Source organism: Podarcis filfolensis (genome assembly GCF_964270895.1).
Source record: "Podarcis filfolensis genome assembly, chromosome: 2".
In the NCBI taxonomy this organism is placed as follows: Eukaryota; Metazoa; Chordata; class Lepidosauria; order Squamata; family Lacertidae; genus Podarcis; species Podarcis filfolensis.
Genome location: NC_139605.1, coordinates 16,508,250 through 16,514,401, shown reverse-complemented (window position 1 = coordinate 16,514,401; position 6,152 = coordinate 16,508,250).

The following is a 6,152-nucleotide window of genomic DNA, read 5'->3' as shown; positions in this document are numbered from 1 at the left end:
TAAATTACATTGTATTCATTGAACCAGGGCTTGAGGGGGAAAGGGGTGAATGGTTTTGAATTATTACCTGAACCAGCCAATTCTCCAGCATAGGCTGGCTTGAGCAGTGCTCTCATGGAACCATCTGTCCAAGAGTGTTTCTTTTGCAAAAGAAAACGGTAAAAGAGTCTTGCTCCAGCAAACCAGAGACACATCTCCAGCCTTCAGTTCCTGCAAGCCCATATGCAGCAGATGAAAGCGATTACATTCTCTAGGATCAATCTAGTTCCCCAGCAAAGTACTCTGAACCTTCTATCTGTCCCAAATCTACTACCAGTGAGCCTAGTTTCTAGTAAAGTGGTACCTTGATTTACAACCATAATCCGTTCTGGAGGTCCGTTCATAAACGAAAACAGGTTGTAACCCAAGGCGTGCTTTCGCCAATGGGGCCTCCCAAAAAAATTGGTTCGTAACCCCAAAAAATTTAGCTGTAATCCAGAAAAAGTTCGCAAACCGGGACACACACTTCCAGGTTTGGCGTGTTTGTCATCCAAAACGTATGCAAACCAGACTGTTTGCAAACCAAAGTACCACTGTATTACGAGAAGAAAAACTTATCTCAATCCACTTTCTTCATACAATGTATTTTTATACAACTCTGTCAAATGTCCCTGCTTGCTTTCTCCCGCTGTTAGTGAACTCCAGCCATTATTCTTCCACACAGAGTTGCTTCATGTAGGTTGCCCCTTTTTTGCACGTTTGCTGAAACAAGTTTGTTGTAGAGTGCTGAGAATTTTTAATGTTTCCTCTGAAGTTGAGCCAGGCAAGTTGGGGTTGACTCCTCTCTGCCATATAGGCCAGGCACCATCATGCAACTTGGCATCCGTCATCCCTGGCTGTTGTTGGGAGTCTCAGAAACATGTAGAGAGGCCCACAGGTTTCCCCAGACAGTTCGAAGAGACCTGCTGTCTTGGCCTGTGTGTCATCTTCACTAAACATTTTTCTCTGACGCATTTCTAATCTTCTGATAATTTCCACATTCATTTCTTAATGTGCAGGCATTATCTTCCATAATGCCCATGTCAAGGATGTGATCTGGGCAGAGTTAACTTGATTTCTGAAAGGGGTTTTCCCATTTTGCACCAAACCTGAAACTGCAGAGCTACAAAACTAGATATTTCATCAATTTTGGGGCAATATCTACCGAGGGCAGGACACAACATGATAAAGCCAGTGACATTAACATCACACTTGGTGGAAGCAGTTTAACTCAGGTAGCTATACAGAGGTGGCTTTTCTTCCTCCAAAGTTCTGCAGGATAGGTTGAACACAACAAATAATGTGTAGTTTAAACAGTGATGGGTACGTGGCAGTCGGTCCTATGGCTCCTAAGCTACTTATAGCAGACTTTCAGAATATATAGGTGTGAATTTAAGGTGGTAGTAATTCTCTACCACTGGCAAAAGAATGGCTGACTCTACCCTTAAGAAGAGTGAGAGCCCTGGCTCAGGCATGAGGTTTGACAGAGCTGATCTGATCTGCATCCCAGAAGCTAGCCACTGCGGTGGTGATGCTGTCCCATTGCTAATAGGATTCAGGTGCCAGCCTTAGTTGACTTTGGTACTTAGAACAGGGAGGGCGTTGTCTTGTCCACTGCCTCAGGCAGCAAAATGTCTTGACCTGGGCAAAATGGGTGAGCTGTTCTCAACAGGCAGGCAGCACCATGATGGCTCAGAAATAAACCTAGGCCTGGAACAATTGGAAGACCTGCAGTGCTGCTCTGCTAAAGCCAGCCTGGCCCTGTAAATTTAGCAGTCCGAGACCCTGTACGAGTTCTTCTGGATAAAGATGTTAACAACAAAGGAGTAATTTGTTGTAGGACCATGAATGGTTCATAGCACCTTCCCTACATGTTACAGTTGCCAGCTGGAGGCTGCTAGGAATAGTTTGTTGTGAGGCAGCTGCAATGGGCATGGATGGGGAAACTTGGTGCTTTAGAGTTCTTGGGACTCCCACCAGCTGGAGCAAACAAGGTCCATGTTCAGGGGTGGTGAGAGATATAGTCCAGCGACATCTGGAGAGCTTCAGGTTACTGTTGGCTCATCATGGATGGAACCATCTTTTTCTTTTTAAAAACCACTTCTGTTGCTTATCATCTAGGGTAGAACCTACAGGAAAATCCTACATGATACCCTCCTTATATTGTTGGAACCCAACTTCTCTAAGTCCTAGCCAACATGGCCAATGGTCCGGGATGATCAGGCAACATCTGAAGGGCACTACATTGGCTACCCCTGCTTTACGGCATCATGAGGTCATTTCAATTTCAAATCTTCAGTTCACTTCTGAGGGCTGGATTCAGCCAACTAGCTCCACCAGTGGGAGCCCACAGAAGACATTCCACTAGAGCAATGGGGCTCCCCTCCCTGTGCATTTGCTTGTGCTTGGGTAGGAGAGGGGAGGGGAGTTGGGCGAACCTCTGGAACATAGTGCAAGAGAAAGGGGAGATCCTGTCATCAGGCAAAGATAAACAATACGCATAGCCTTGAATTCCTCCCTGAGTTTTATAATTTAAGCCATAGGTAGGCAACCTAAGGCCCGGGGGCCAGATCCGGCCCAACCGCCGCCTCAATCTGGCCTGCAGACAGCGTGTTTTTACATGAGTAGAATGTGTCCTTTTATTTAAAATGCATCTCTGGGTTATTTGTGGGGCCTGCCTGGTGTTTTTACATGAGTAGAATGTGTACTTTTATTTAAAATGCATCTCTGGGTTATTTTGGGGGCATAGGAATTCATTCTTTTTTTTTCAAAATATAGTCTGGCCCCCCCACAAGTTCTGAGGGACAGTGGACCGGCCCCCTGCTGAAAAAGTTTGCTGGCCCCTGATTTAAGCTTTCTCTATAATTTGCTTAATTTGTTGATATCATTTGTATGCCTAAATTGTTTCTAGAGCTTATTTTATCCATTTCTCATTGAAATGATAAAATGAGGAAGCTGTACCACAGCCCAGAGCTTATGTTGATCCATTTTTGTCGTCTGATGGGGAAAAAAATACTTGCCTGTGTCTGCTTCGTTCTGCACAATATAGTTTGCTTCTCTCAGAGAAGGGTGGAGAATGTTGATAGGACGCCTCTTGCCAGACAAATACACCAAATTGTGACTAGAAAGTGGAGGTGGTGGGGAATATGGAAGGCATGCAAACTTTGCCCTAGACAGCATCTTAGGGTAAGCAATGCAAATTTAGCCTGCCTCCTAAACAGTCATTGTGCTAGCATTCATTACAAGGCACCACGAGTAAATTAAAAAAAAAAAAAACTTCACAGCAACGGAATGCAGGTTTCATGTGACCAAATCATTTGGTTGAAAGACTGGAGATTGAGACAAGCAGCAAAGGCTTGAAAACGCTGTCCTTGGAGCAGACGTCACTCCAAGAGTTGTTTAGTTGCAACCCACAGATTCCTTTCCGATACACTTTTGAGCCTGATTCGAGTCCCGTAGGAACAATGGCTTTTAAGGCAAATGGGACTTCAAATGCAGTACCTTTTTTTGCCTGGCTTCTAGGTACATTCTAATTGTTTAGCAGCTTGCTAGGATAAGTCAAAGCTAAACACTCTAACGAGAGAGAGCACTAACCTTGCACCAAGGGTGCAACATGAGGACGGCGGGTCTTGTGGCTTCAAGAATAGTGTGAAAGAAGAGAATTTTAGCAGGTAGCGCTTGTTCATCCCAGGACATCCCCAAACTGCACCTGACAACGTTCCCTCCATAGCTGTCAACCGTCCCTTATTTGGCGGGAAACTCCCTTATCCCAGTGCCGTGTCCCGCTGCTGTCCCTTATTGATGATGTCCCTTAAATTTCCCAGGTTTCATGCTCGCCCGGCTCGGGAGGGAAGCAGTGGCTTGGGGTCCTCCGCCGCAAGAGAGAGCATGCGCACAAGCTGCCGTGTCTCCGCCTCTCCCTTTTCCCCCTCAGGGGCGCGTCGTGAGGAGATGGGTGGCGGCGGGCGGACAGGCAGCCCCTCTCTTGCGAGACTTCCGCCGCGCTGCCAGGGGAAGCCGGAGGCAGCAGCGGCAGCTTAGGAGGCGGCCTGAGGGAGGAGGAAGAGGAGGAGATGGGGAGGGACGCAGAAGGGCGGCACTTCAGCGGCCGCCGCAGGGCCGCAACTGCCTCATGCTGGGCTCGTGGGCGGCGTGGGCGAGAGTCTCCCTCTCTCTCAGGCGGGGAAGGGCCGATGGAACTCCTCGCGCCAGGACGACAGCAGCCCTGATGTGCTGCTTAGCATACTCTCCAACCAGTGCAGCATCTTAATGTAGTGATTTCCCTCTCTGCATCCCTTTCATAACTCTATTTTTATAAATCATTTGTCCACCCATAGTTCAAATTTTTACTACAAGTTTTCTGTCAATCCTACCAATGTATGTAACTCTTTACAATAGCTTTTCAACTAAATTATAAACTTTCCCCATTCTTTATTAAAGAGGTCCTCTTCCTGGTTTCTAATTCTGCCTGTAAGCTTTGCCATCTGGATGTTGTTCATCAGTTTTGTCTGCCACTCTTCTTTGGTTTTAGTTGTAGACCCTTAGGATCATCTAGTTCAACCCCCTGCAAAACACATTCAGTCGCAGCCAAAGCAGCATGGCTTCATCAGTGCCGGATTTCTGTATAAGCTAAGCAAAATCCCTTATTTTGGCTGCTGATCCCTTATTTTCAAGGCTGCTGGTCCCTTATTTTCAAATCTGTAAGTTGACAGCTATGGTTCCCTCTTCTACACAGCCACGAAAAGTTTCCACAGTCCAACCCTTCTTTTCCATCTTGGTACCTGACCAGAGTTTACACAAGGTTGTTGTCACAAGGTTTGGAGCATGTCCCTGCATGAGAGTTTTCTAGCCATTTCAGACATATCCATGCTTGGTGCTCAGAATCAGCCACCTGTCGTCTGATAGGATTAGCTTCCTGCATATTTCACCATTTCCTTAGGGTCAGGCACATTGCAAGGTAGCATTTTCCTGCTTTCTTCCACTGCCTTATGGAAGCCGAGTGCATTAAGTAGGCCTTTCCAGCTCTATTGTCACGAGGAAGAGGCGTTTGGTATTTTTAACCGCAGAGACAACCCTAATAAGCAAAAGCGCTCGGGACAACTCGTGGATTTGGTAACTTGCCGAGTCAATGCTTGCTGGAGACATTTGTGCTTATGATCTATTTGTTCTCTATTACATATAATGTAATAACGAAATGTGTAACAAGCCTCTTGTTATCCTTTTATCTCAAAGTTAAATAAAGCAGTGTTGTTGGGTTTTTTAAAATCTAGATTGAAATTTTATTGCAATGAGCAATTCAACCTTGACAGTAAGGACACCTTAGCAACTGCATGGCAACCACACTGAAACATTTGTGTGTGCATGGACTAAACAAGCTGAGATTTCTGCATTGCAGTGGGTTGGAGTAGATGACCCCTGGGGTCCCTTTTAACTCTGCAGTTCTATGACTCATAGTGGCTAGGAGGAAAGAAGCAGATGGGGCTGTTATTTGCCTGTTGCAGGTATCTCTTTTGTGGGTGTATCACCCCATCCTGTTACCTGTGTAGATTAGGGTTAGTGCACTCAGACAGGGACTATTCTTTCACTCCAGTTTCTATTTTCCTTTTCCAGGCTCACTTTCCATAAGCAGGAGAAGACACCCTAGTTGTGTAAAAGTTTCCTTAGGAAATAAAGCTTTTGAATTTTTATTTTTGGCCTGGTTATTTCTCCCTTGCAAGGAAAGCCACACCCCCTCAATACCGTGTGTCTCAGGCCTGATCACCTTGGCACACACAGCAAGGCTGCCGTTTTAAAGTTCACAGTCCGAGTTCCAATCCCCAGAACTGGCATGTAAAGAAAGCAGCTTTCATTTCTGGCAAAGGCAGCACTTCCAGTCCATGTTGTGGGTAGAAATATCAGAGCAGCCCTCATTCCCCCTGGCACTGCAGCCCAAGTCCTACAAATACTAGGGCGGCCAGAAGAACACTTGGAACTTGCAGCAAATTTAGATAAAATACCCCAATGCCACTGAAGAAATATTAATACTTAATATGGCAAGACTAGATATCAGCAGTAGAGCTAACAAATATAAGGACTTGTCCTCACTGGTCTACAGTCAATCGACTAACAGTCATAGTATTTTGAAGAATTCTGAG